This window comes from Symphalangus syndactylus, chromosome 16 (assembly GCF_028878055.3).
Source record: "Symphalangus syndactylus isolate Jambi chromosome 16, NHGRI_mSymSyn1-v2.1_pri, whole genome shotgun sequence".
Lineage (NCBI taxonomy): Eukaryota > Metazoa > Chordata > Mammalia > Primates > Hylobatidae > Symphalangus > Symphalangus syndactylus.
In genome coordinates this window covers 80,589,976-80,604,014 of record NC_072438.2, presented here as the reverse complement: position 1 = coordinate 80,604,014, position 14,039 = coordinate 80,589,976, and the positions used below count along the sequence as shown (strand labels likewise).

Here is a 14,039-nt window from a genome sequence, read left to right as displayed (position 1 = left end):
TCACATCCGGCTAATTTTTTGTATTTTTAGTAGAGACAGGGTTTCACCATGTTGGCCAGGCTGGTCTTGAACTCCTGACTCATGTGATCCTCCCGCCTTGGCCTCTCAAAGTGCTGGGATTACAGGCGTCAGCCACCATGCCCAGCCAACACTTGAAATTACTTATACCCTTGGCAGTTTATAAACTGTAAGCTGCTTTAAGTCAACTTAACTACAAACCCAGAAACACATAAGCAGACACTGGTTTGTACATGTACTTGTATATATGCACAACCACAATTTCATTGTAGTTTGTAAATGGCTGAACATTTAAAAGCATAAAGGGTAAAGTCGCTAAATATTAGATGCAAAAATAATGGCAGGCAGAGGTAATTTTACCTCTGATTTATCCTCTACCACCATTGAGGAATCTTTATAAACAGTAAGTTAAAACTCTGATTTTAATTTGTCAAGTGCAATTGAAACCACAAAATTACAGTCACACACAAACCAGAACAAACTAAGTACTGTAGATGCTGCAGATGTTTCATTTTGCAGTTTTAAAATTCAACCACATTTTTCTTGTTATAAACAAATATATAAGATGACTTTTTAAAATCTTTTTCTTTTTTGTGTTTGTTTGTTTGTTTGAGAGACAGTCTCACTTTATCACCCAGGCTGGAGTGCAGTGGCACGATCTTGGCTCACTACAACCTCTGCCTCCCGGGTTCAAGTGATTCCCCTGCCTCAGCCTCTGGAATAGCTGGGACTACAGGTGTGAGCCACCATACCCGGCTAATTTTTTAAATATTTTTAGTAGAGACGGGGTTTCACTGTGTTGGCCAGGATGGTCTCGATCTCCTGACCTTGTGATCCAGCCGCCTCGGCCTCCCAAAGTGCTGGGATTACAGGTGTGAAACGAATGCATGCATACTTATGCTAATAAATGCTCGGGTATGCTTATATCACACTAAAATCCTAACTCTGGCATAATACAGTGATTTATATATACTATATATTTATACAATATATATAAATGCTATATATAATATGCTATATTATATGTTATACATAATATAATCTGTTTACAGATATATAACAAATGCTTCCTATATGTTAGTTTGTTAGACACTGTTCTCATCTCTTGAAATATATGAGCACACAAGACATAAAGATCTCCGTTCTCCAAGTGTTTACATTCCAGAAAGGAGAGGTGGAAGTAAATAATAAATGTAATACAAGAAAATAAAAACGTAGGCCAGGATAAGGAAATTATATTATACAGTTTTATACAATTTGCATATTAAATAGACAGGATAGCCCTCATAGAGAAGGGGGATTTAAACAGAGGCTTGAAGCTAACTAGCCAAGTAGGTGGCTGGTAATCAGCATCCCAGTCAGAGGCAATGGCTAGCAAAGGTAGGAGTATACCTCTTAAGTTCCAGGAAAAGCAAGAAGAGTTGGACAGAGCTGCAAAAGAACAAGGGGAAGGATGCAGGGAGAACAGATCAGAAATAAAATGAGGCGGCACAGACTACACAGACCCTTGGTACTTCCTCTAAGGTAAATTGGGAACTACCAGTTGATTTTTACCAGACAGGTGACATGATCTGCCATATTTTAAAAGGATAGCATTTTCTCCTGAGGCTGATCTTTAGAGAACTAGAAGCAGAAATTTGGATAAGCAATTACTACTACCGGAGTCATGGTGACAAGAGAGCAACAGATGAAAATTCGCAGGATCCTACACATACTTTGGATGTAGAGACAGCAGGATCTCCTGGCAAACTAGATATGCAATGTGAGTGAAATAGACGACATAAAAGGGCTTGATTGAGAGATTTCACCTTGAGTAATTGGAAGGATGGAGTTGATGTTGACAGACATCGTGAAATCTGAGCATATAATACATTTGTGAGTGAAGACCTATAATTCATTTTGGACATGTGAATTTGGAATGTCTATTAGATATCCAAGTAGATATGCCAAAAAAGCAGTTGAGTATAGGAGATTAGATTTTGGGAGAGCTGAGCTGGGAAATATATATTTGGGAGTTTTCAGCATATGGTGTTTAAAATTATGAAGTTGGATGAGATCACTAAGGGCGTGGGTGTAGATAGAAAGGAGAAAACTAATGCTGCTCCAACACTGAGAGGAGAACAGAAGAAAACTAGCAACTAGAATTGAGAAGGAATAGCTAGTGAGGCAAAAGGTAAAACCAGTCATGTGGGCTTCTGAAAATCCAACTTTAAGAACTGTGTTGAGGAGGAGGGAATAATTAACTGAGTCAAATAAACATTATGTAAATTGTATACAAAGAGTAGTCTATACTTATGCATTTTTGAGTTGGCAGGAAATTTTTGGAAGAATACTTAGGAAGCTGCTGGTTTGAGCAATTGTTTCTTGGAAGTGAGATGGCAGGTGAAAAGAAGGGGAGATGAAGTGTTTAACACATTCAGCTATAACCACATGGTTCCACATGCATCACATGCACAATAAAATATGAAAAGATACTTAAAATAACAATAATCATGTAGGTGGCAAAAAATACTTGAGATGACAACAGAACAGGTGAAAACCTCAAACAGGTTATATTTGAAAACTTTTTTTAAATGTAAACCAATCCTCATAATAGCATCCATGGAACTAATACTGTCATGGAACCCCAAATCAAATTCTGTTAGTCATGACTGAGACTAAACTTTACTTCCACATGACTTCTTTTAAAATGCAAACATGTTACCTGAAATGTATAATGTTACATATGCAATCTAAAAAGTATTTTAAATGGAAGATGGCTAAAATTATATGTGCATAGACAGCTAAGAAAAAACTGTATGCAACATAAAGAAAAAATCAAAGTTCTTAGACCCTGTAAACATGAATGACAGTAGGTTGTAGAGCCTGAAAGGAGGGATTTACAATCCATTACATGGCTGCCCATGAAAGACATGGCCCATCAAGAGTGTTGTGCAAGAGAGTTTTTTGCAAGAGAGTTACAGAGACAAAAAAGTAGTCAAGGACCAGAGCTCAATAGAGCTCTGGAAAATAATGTGGAATGGGGTAATAACCAAAGATTTATTGGTGTTGTAGGCCAAGAGTACATGGTTAGGATAAAGACAAGGTATCATTAATGTGGTAAGTTACAAGTTATGTGTTCACTCTAGAACGAAAGATGAAATCCCATAGTAAAATTTAAAATGTTAAACTACTTGGGTTTTTCAATATGAGATCAGTTAATAATGAAAGTATTTCCAGAAACAAAGAAAGGTTGGGAAATACAGACTATGAGAGGTTTTAATATTTTTGCAATTAGTCATCAAAAAACAATCAAACTTAATTCTATCATGGCAATACTCCCTAATGCAGTTTTCTAAATCTGTTTTAAACAACAAGCAATAAGCCAAAGGAATAGTAAGATAATGCCTTTATACATATTGTAACTGTGTTTACTTTTCTCAATTTCTATCAGAGAAAAGGCAGGTGCATTTTTTTGGTTTGTTTTTGTAAAGTGAATTTGGCTTTACTTTTTCAAATTGAAATTATCTTATTTTCATAGAGTTTGAAACTTTTCTTGGCATTAAAGAATGGAAGAGTAAATGCATTTACAAAAATTTTTTAAATAACCATTAATGAATATATCTTGGTGCTGTGTTAAAGTTATTAATCATAGCTTTGTGACTGGGAAGCAAAATATAATAATTTTTCAGGGTAGCTGTCTGTGAATCCACAATACTGGGGAAGTCTTCCCCAATTCTATCTGTGAAAACACTCATAACTTACCACCTCTCCACGGTGACATGAACTAATGGACCATCTTTAAATAAATTCACTAAGAGTTCCAGAATATGGCACAATGTTCTTTTTCTCTGTAGTACTGTGAAATTAGCATCAAATACAGAAGAATTCACCATTCTTTACCTCCCCCATGGTGTCATCTCTACACTGTAAATCATAGAGCCAGAAAAAATGAAGTTGTTTTCCTCCTGTCATTCATGTTTCATAGCTTCCTCTATCGTGTGAAAGTATTTCATTTTTAGGAAGGATTGATGCCAAAAGAGTTTATTACCTTCTATCAGAAACATTTAGCTAGCTTTAGAGATCTCACTGAAGAAGTTGTTCTTAACATTTGGGGTGTGTGTGTGTGTGTGTGTGTGTGTATGCACACACATGGGTAATAAACATGAAATGTGAAGGCACTGCAAAAATGTTTTGAAAGATATTTAAAATATATTTCCAGTGCATTTTCTTTATTTTCATGACTGCTTACCACAGACACATGCTTCTAGAGAGACTACAGAATTAAAAAGAAAACAGACATCTAAAGAAAGCAATTATCATGTTGGCACTGTAAAGCAGGATTTTGGCTGTTTGATAAGACATTTATAAGAAATATGACTTTTTAAAAAGTGATGAGCACATTCAGTGTCCACCAGCCTTGTCTCACTGTGTAGGGCTGTGTCTGTGTGCATGTTTTTGTATTAATGTATGAGGAAACGGGGGTAACTGAGAAATGGGAGTATAATTGTAAGGATGCTTATTTGTATACAACCTGCCCATGGTTTTTCCACCCTTCATCAAGGAAAAAAAGAGAAAATGCCTGCCATTCTGTTCTGGAAGATGTCCAGATGAACTGTGAATAAGCAGCTGTTATTCTCACAAGAAAATTGACTGAAATTTCATACTTGGTAAAAAATAATTTATCTGCAGTTATCATACACAAAGCTTCATGGAGTTACACGTTAAGGTTTCCTATAATAACTTGGAAATCTACAGGAACAAGGGCAGGGCTTTGACTCATTATTTGGATGTGAATACATGAGCCACATGAATGTTAGAGATAATGGGCAACTTAGCACACTCCAAATCAAACAGCTTCATGATCCATCATTAACCTAAGTGAGCCTTCACTTTATCGAAGCAGCCTTCTAAATGAATAGGTCATTGCCTGCTTAAAAACTCAAAGATCTGTTAATATTCCAAGGACTTAGAGTCTATTAGATCAGACAATCTGAGCATGTACAAAATTGTAGGCACACTGGATAGCTAACATCCTTTGGTGTATATATAAATATTTTAAAGAATATTCTTTGATACTTGATTTAAACAGGGAACACTGCATTTGTGACATTATTCTGCATAAATGTGCATATGTGTCAAGTTCAAAGAAAAAGAAAAGACTCTGTAGAGAGATACTCCACAAGAGGAAATAAGTTTCCACTCTAAGCTGACTTTCATAATGCAATTAAATCCATTAGAGAGAATGGAATTTCAAATACTGTTCAAATTAAGGCAGTGCGGTTAGAAGCAGCAGCAATTCAGGAAGAATTAGCAATACCCTTCTGAAGAGAGCTACTGAATTAAACCTCAGAGGGCTTTAAGATTAAGTCATTTAATTGCTACTTTAGGAGCTCCAGACAGTGCACAGAGTTGAGTCCAGGTGTTAATACTGATTCTCCTCTGTTCTCTTCAGATAACAAAACTGAATCTTAGAGCCAATTAAGGCAAACTTGAAAGGCCTTCTTCCCCCTTTTCAGTATGTACTGGGTGTTTTATTTTAATTGTAGACAACATGTGAAATTGAGCACATTATACATAGTGAGATATTATTAGATCTCGAGTTGAAAAGATAACCAATACTCATCCATATTATGTTGCCTTAAATTGCAAAAACTTGTTTTTTGTAGAATGACACTCACATTGCGTTTATTTTATTCCCCTAATCATTTTAACTGGAGAGTACAGTTTCTGCACCAAATCCTAACACTAATAACATGACCAGTTAATGATTAGTACATTTATAGGCCAAGGTAAATGCATGAATAAATTACAATAGAAAGTCCTATAATTCACGAATATGTCTCACACCCCTCCCTCAAGATACCCACTTTTAACATATTATGATGTAAATTGCTCAAGCTCCTTTAATATGCATATGTTTAGGTGAATTTATGCACTCTTATCCATTCATTCATTTATTCATTCACCAAACAAAACTGATTGAGGGCTGCTATGTGCCAGGCACTATTATAGAGCTTTCCTCATGGGGCTTGCATTTTACTTTGAAAAACAAACAGTGTAATGCAACATCATATAATATGAAGTGGTCCTATTTTATAAAATGAAGTTGGGTAAAGGTAGAGATGATTCTTCTGCAGAAGAAAGTGCTACTTTCAGACAATTGTTAGAGAACATCACTCTGATGTAATGAGAATAAAACCAAGATTTACATGAAATAAAGGGGGATGCTGGGTGAGTGCCAAGGCCTTGTGGCAGTGTTGAACTTGACATAATGAGAAAGAAAATGGAGGGTCTTGACAAGATACTGGTTTTAAGCCACAGGAAGTACTTTGAAACTATATCAGAGAGTGTACATCTGGCTACTGTGTAATGAGTTGGGGTTGGGGAGAAGGGAGAGTATAAAAGTAGAAGCAGAAATATCTGTTTAAAGACTAGTGTACAGTCTAGATGTGAGACAATAGTGTCTGGAGTGAAGGTGACTGCGGTGTAGGAAGTGAAATTACTGGATTGAAGTTACTGGGTTTTTGAAGTTACTGGGTTGAAGACATCTTTAGAGAAGGAAGTCGGGAAGCAGTAGAATTGATACTGTACCCCATGTGGGTAGAAGGGAGAGGAGCAAGGACTCAGAAGTGACCCTTAGGTCTTAAGAAATTGGATGGATAATTATGTTATTTACTGAGCTAAAGAAGATTAGGAAAATGGGTATATTTAGGTTGTGGTAAAGAGGAGCAGAAACGAAAAGTTTGGTTTTAAACAAGTTGGGTTTCAAGTGACTGTTAGATGCCTAGATAGAAATATTGAGCAGGCATTCTGAATTGAAGTCAGCAGAGGGATTAGAAATAAAGGCATAGATTTGGAAATAGGCATCCAGATGACATTTAAACCCGTGCTACTGGATGCAATTACCCCTTCAGTGATTCTCTAGATAGAGAGATGAGTGGGCCTATGATGGTGTCCTGGGATGTTCTGATAGATGTATTTACAGGTCAAAAGACACAGAGAACTCAGAAAAAGAGAATAAGAAGAAGCACTCAGTGATGAAAGAATAAAACCAGAAACTAATTTAAAAAATCCACATGAAAGAATTTATGTGAAAAAAATCATCTAAACATTAGAATTGCTGGATTTTGAATTTTGATGGATACTGTCAAATTTACTTCCCAAAGATTCCACATTTTACAATCCAGCCAAAACTCTATGCGATAGGTCTGTGCTTTTGTGATGTTTTGTGTGTTTTAAATAAATATGACCTTCATTTTTGTTTTTAAAAAGTAACACCTGCTTGACAATATCCCTATCTGGAGGTGTGTGTAAACCTCTGGGCCAGGGCAGATCACATGCCATATATTTTCATTTATATCTCTTTCCCTCATCACTGGTGTTATATAATTGTGGCATATAAAAATTAATTGTCAGCAAAATGTAAAATGTTGAGATTTGAGTATATGAAAGACAATATTTTTAATACTGTTGTTAAAATTTTTATTGTTAATGTATAATATAAATAGGAATTTGCCCTATATGTTAGATTATTGACACGACTACAATTCATTCCAATTCCATTCTCAACAACAGTTCTTATACTGAGCTTCCTTGTGTTAGGATCTTATATTGGTGACCTTCTAGTAGGTGTTAAAGCACAAATCCTGGATAGTTATTAATATAACTAGATTTCTCACTATAAGACACTCTTTTACTTCAGAAATTTATTCGAGGTTTTCTATTCTTACCTAAGTAAACATATAACTTAAAGCCTTGCCAAGAGCTTGTTTTGCACTTTTCACTCACTATCATTTCCTAGTAATTAGGAAAGAGTAGAGTTTCAGTAAAATCTTGCTTTAAAACCTGCCTGCAATCACATCCCTTAAAATAATGGCAACCCTTCATGGAAATATTGACTCAGAAAGTTGCAGGAAGACACTTCATTTGGATATATTGTTATCTGCTGTTACTTCAATCATTCCTACATTCTTTACTCAGAAATAGTCTTAAATACATCATTTCATTTAGTGCTGATGATAGCACCCCAAAATATATTTTCACTGGTAGAATGGAAACTATTAATGTTAATTTCCTCTAGTTTTCAACATTTACTGAGCATTTGAAGCTCTTTCCATTACATTTAAAAGTATTATTTTTGATCATTTAATTAGCTTAACATTTTGGTTGATTATTTCCTAATAATCCTTTTTTAAATAAACATTGAAGTGCCAGATAAAATTATATGATTTTTTAAAAAATACTATATCACTGGCATTATTAAAATTAATGACATTTTCTAATTGTATCTCTCATCTATCCTCCAGATATTATAAATTTTCATGTTCACCAAAACTTTAATCCATCATTTAATTCCCTTTTACTGTATGATCAGCCTCTTTCTTTTATTCTTTTTTTTTTTTTTTTTTTTTTTTTTTGAGACTGAGTCTCACTCTGTCACCCAGGCTGGAGTGCAATGGTGTAATCTTGGCTCACTGCAACCCCTGCCTCCTGGGATCAAGTGATTCTCCTGCCTCAGCCTCCTGAGTAGCTGGGATTAAAGGTGGGCACCACCATGCCCGATGATCAGCCTCTTTTTAATGTTTTCTATTTTATCTATTCGTATGCTCAAGTCTCTATAAAACAAAATACTACAAATTTCCCTTCATTCTGTACTAACTCTCTGGTTACCTCCTGTTTTCTCTTTATTTGACATGTTAACCTTTTGAAATATGATGGCAAAACTTTCATCACAATATAAACTTACTAATTTTTCAAATTCCAGGAATATCCATGTCTGTCCATTGAAAGCATTCTTTTTTTAACCTTCAACTGATTGTTTTATCTACTTAATCAATTAATTACTGATACTATCGCTGCTTTTTAGTGATTACATTTTAACTTACCTAATGTGGTGCCAGATTAATAGCCTATTCTTTTTTTCAAATAATGTAACCATCTTGCAAGACTTTATCCCCCAATTTTGTTATTCTTGTCCAGTATTTTAGTTCAATTATGTAACTCCATAAATTTGTAATATTATTGTTCGCACACGATCAAAGTTTGTTACCCACACCCCCCACGGTCACCATTTTCTTTGCTTCCCAGTCTTTCTTGCATCTCAGATCTTCTGTCTGGGATCATTTTCCTTCTTGAGGCACATTGGTTAGTTTATCAGGGAGAGATGCTGGTGATTTTGTTTGTTTGAAAATGTCTCTATTTTTGAAAGAGAATTTCTTCAGTGTGTAACTCTAGCTTGGCAATTATTTTATTTGAGTTATAATGGAATTATGAGTACACATTTCTTGGCTTGGCTCTCCTTGCTGTCACTGAGAATACTGATTCGGTCTAATTGTTATATTTTGTAGATAATCTGTCTTTCTTCCCCATTTTGGAAATCTTCATTTTCTGTATTGTACTTTTTTTATGCTGTACATAAGTGTGGATTTTTTTTCTCATCATATCATATCACGTTTAGGATATATTGTGCTTCTTCAGAGTGAGGACTCACATTTCATCAAAAAATGTTTTTTTTTAAGACAAGTCACTTGAGAACCCCTTTTACCCCAATTTGACAAAATTCAGCACATAACAAATCCCGGCCATTACATAATTTCTTCCAACCCCATGTGCCAGCTCTGGCTGTAGTTATCCTCTACAAATCTAGCTTAGAGATGAGGAAGGTAAGGAGAAAGACCTGACCATGATGAGTGTTATCTGTGGGGTAATATCAAATTAAATTAACAGAATAACTCAAAGTTCAAAAAGTTAAATAACTTTTCCCAAATTGCTCATGGAATAATCCTCAAACTAGGGTTTCAAACAGTTGTCTGACTCAAGTTTTGAACTTTCCACATCATCATGTAGACGGGGCATCAGAACTCTCATCTTTGTACATGGGGGATTTTTTTTGTATGTTATAATAATTTTCCAGGAAATTGGAATTATATAACCTATTGATTTTATGGTGCACTAAAGGTATATTCAACCTTACTTGTATTTAGCATCCTGCTTCGCCGGTAAGTCTAAATACACAACCTATGTCCTAATGTTTGACTATATATTTGGACTTGGAACCAAGCATGCATCATTCAGCCATTTGAACACATGGTAAAAACTTAATACATTTTAAGAGGCAAGAGTAACATATATCCATGTGAACACATAGATTTAAGGAATAATACGTAAGTCCTGTATTTTCCTAATGGGTATCAGTGTACAGATTGGAGTCTCATTGTTTCTCACTAGAATCTTCACAAATATATGCATGAGATGTATATATTTTAAGAAGAATTTTACATTGTTCAAGAAACATATATCTTACATTCAAGGTAATATAAATCCATTGGTAGAGCAATGGATTAAATATTCATGGAGCAAGGGTTATGAAAGAAAACCACTGTAAAAAAATACCTGAAGCATAATGAAGATTTAATTTATCCCTTAATACCATCAGCTATAACATGATAGACACAAATCTGAATACAGCTAAATTTATAAGACTGGTAAACATATGCCTTGTTTTCAATAATTTAACAGGTGCTTACTAAATGAAATGATAATTAATAATTGAGTAAATGAATAATTGAATTCTTAAAGCATTTATCTATAATCTCACAAAAGGTAGAATAACATTATGTAGAGTTCATCTGTTATTTAATTTTAGAACAGTCATAACTCTCACTTACTATGTTGTAAAAATGTTATTTACTCCATTTTGTTAATCATCTTATGATGAGATGCTTAAAAACAACTTTGAGTGACTACTATTGATATTCAATACAGGCAGCATATCACACATTCACACACACACATTTTGCTTTTAAAGTTTGGTTATGATATATTACCCTCCTAGCATAGTAAGTCAGGAAAAAGCTGCAACTGTCTTAAAGCTGAAAGTTAAAATGCTTGTAAAAGCTCTGAGTTTAAATTGTTCAGTTATTATATATTAGCAAAATAAAAATCTCCCAGTAAAAATAATACATTTTCATTTATTTAACAATTAAATTTATTTTTGGGTACTATTTAACCCTATCCACAAAAATAAAATGCAATATTTGTTAAGTAGGAAGGATAAATATTTTCCACCTATAATTTAACATAAATAGGAATATCAGTTGGTACTAGATTATAAGCAAAATGTTCTCCATTGATGTTGTAATGATCACATGATTTATGACATAATTACTTTTAAAACAGCAATAATTTGCTAGAAGATGAACAGGATAATATCTTACTTTAAATGAGACATCTGCAATCAGTCTTTCCCTTTGGAAGTAGGAAGAAATTTACAAGAGAGTCTGCTAGTAGGTCATTTTATTACCCAAGCCCTTAGATTTTATATTTTTACATGAAAACATGGCTCACTTTTAAAGACAGCCATCATTCTATGAATCCTCCTATCATGGCAAGACTGATTTGATGTTCATCACAGTGCATTTTAAAAGGCAAGAGTGACATATATCCTTATTAATCTCATAATGAAAAAGGGTTTATTTCAACCTATATCCCAGACTGTTACATGAAATAGGCTCTGCCAAAATATCAGGTTCAAAAGATGCTCAATTTAAGGAGATCAGTTTTATGCTCCATCCTCAAAGGATAGAGTCATATGAGGTGTAAGTATGTCACGTGAGGCATTAAGAGAAATTTTCTTCCCCATAAACTAAACACTGTTTGTACTGTAGTAAGAACTTAATACATACCATTCCGCATGCGGAAGAAATGACTCACACTCCCTCCCCCTCCCCCCGACAATAATGCAGCTTTCTCTTTTTTGTCGGAATTATCTAAAATGGTCACATCACTAAGCAGATCAGTGAGAGGAGTGAGTTTGAGTAGAAAATAAAAAAGCATTTGTGGCTTAAAAACTTCCCCCTACTGCTTGGAAATGGCACAACGCAGTAGAAGTTAAGAACACAGCAAGCAGAGATTAACTGAACAACACAGAAAATCAAAAACATTTTTTGAATGGGGAAGGGGATTAACAATGCCAGGGTTAATCTTGGAAATTGGTCTCTGAAGTAAGAGTTATTAAGAGAAAAATGTTATGTTCTAGAATTTGATTTTCAAGTTAATAGGAAACCTCTCTTTACTTCAGTAGTTTTCATAGAAGGTGGAGAGACAATTTCTAAATATTGTTGCTGAATAACTCGATGTATCAGTTAAATTAGTTAAAGGGAAGCCCCTATTTTGCATGTGGCTATCCACTCAACCACTCCAAAACAATTAGTCAATCACCTGTTCATTGTTTGGGCAAAGTAACCATCTGCCTTTCAATTCTGAAGAGACATTCTGCTAGAATCATGGAAATATTTACAATAAAAACTTATTCAGTTGAATTATCCTCTAGACATAATAATAAAAATATATAAGATGATATTTTAAATTGTCTAGGATAATTTAATGATGAAGTGCTGCCACTGAATGATGAGGTTCAGTATTTCTTGACAGCTGTGAGTCTGGATATTATTTTATAACCTTACAACTGCTCAGGTATACAGTGAAGATCAAGCAAACTCATACCTGCTTGGCATGGTTGCATTTTTCCTGTTTTGGTCAGGTATAGTGTAATTTAAAACTGTAAACACATTTTCAGAATCTACTCTTTAAATTTTTTCCCCCTCGGTATGTAAGGTAATTTTCTAGCTGAGCAGTTTGTGAATGAGCTTCAAAATACTCGATGAGAAATTGAGAATCATGAAATGGTCGCAGAATCAGCCAAAAGTATGTCAGTTCCCTCTCCAGAGAGTACAGAGAAATGTGACTGCAAGAGATACCAAGTACTCTGAAGTACAGAGGTTCTAAATACACTGTGGTCCCCATGTAGCAAAAAACAAATAATGATGTTAAAAACATAAGAAAATACTTATAAAATGCTAAAGGTCTTTTTTGAAAAATGATTTGCCATTATGTCGTGTATCACACATATTTCCTCCTTGTTAAATGTATCACCAAATGATTAATAACCTTAAAATAATTTGGAAGTGCATATTATATAACCCACAGCAGATCCAGTAATCTATCTCTTTCATTTGTCCCAGATTAGTTTTGTGGTAGGAAACTCTCAGATGGCTGTACCATGAGGGGCAGGCCATTAAAACATTTAAATGGTTTTACAGTGGTATTTTTTAAATGAAAAATGAAGTTCACAAATTTCAGCGTCAGTGGAGAAATGAGTGAGGGGGGTTGGCATCTCTGAAAGCTCTTTGAAAATAAAGAATTCATTATTTTGTTGTAAAAATCAGATATCTGTAAAGCCATTTATAAAATAATTAGTTGGACATCTAGCACACCTACTTATTTTCATCTGAAAATTTAGACATGCTAAGACGCATTTGCCGTTAAAACATTTCTTTCCTTCTTCTTTTCATGTACCCTCTCACGCTCTGAGGACCAGAGACTTGTTTAGAACTTACTGAAGTTTCCCAAAGCAAAACCACGCACAAGCTCCTAATTCAGCTGCCAGATCTGTGTGCAGCTTCGTTCAGCTTCTCACTACGCTAGGCATCACTTTATTAATCATGTATGAATTTCTGTGCATGCACCCTGAAGCGATCACACACACGCGATGCAATTCCAATCAAAAACGGAAGCCTTACCTGATGGCAGAAAAGGCAGCTTCAGGAGCAGCAGCACGGACGGCGGCAGCAGGGTGCCAACAGCTCAGCCTTGCGCGGAAGGTGAGACCCTTCTCTTCTGTTTCCTCTTTCCAAATCACTGTGCCAACACACTGCTTTGCATTTTGTCCCTTTTCATTCACAGAAGGTTCTCCACGCCGGGCAGCCAGTAGACACCACTTTCTTCCTGGAAGAGGCTGCCTCTCTTCTCAGAAACGCCTGGACCCCTCTCTGTGGCTCCCTCCACATTTACCCTTCAGATCAATAATGCTCTCGGAGCGGCTGGAGCTCAACTGCAGCGGCGAGCGGCGAGCCAATGGGGGCCCAGGATTCCCTCCTGTCATCTCCCCGCCCTCAAAACAAAACACAGCGTGCCTTTGACACATCATTGAGTTGTGAAAAGTAATTGAATCCTATATTTGAAATGTATTTTGTTTGTTC

At 35.2% G+C, this 14,039-nt stretch overlaps 1 protein-coding gene across 1 annotated transcript in view; it reads right to left on the bottom strand.

The window, feature by feature from the left end:
* CDH12 (cadherin 12) overlaps nt 1-13,630 on the bottom strand; it is a 1,055,333-nt gene extending 1,041,703 nt beyond the window's left edge. Inside the window, exon 1 of the mRNA XM_055246743.2 lies at nt 13,581-13,630. The gene's annotated coding sequence lies outside the window, so the exon portion shown is untranslated. The remainder of the gene's footprint in view (nt 1-13,580) is intronic.
* Nucleotides 13,631-14,039: the final 409 nt, after the last annotated feature.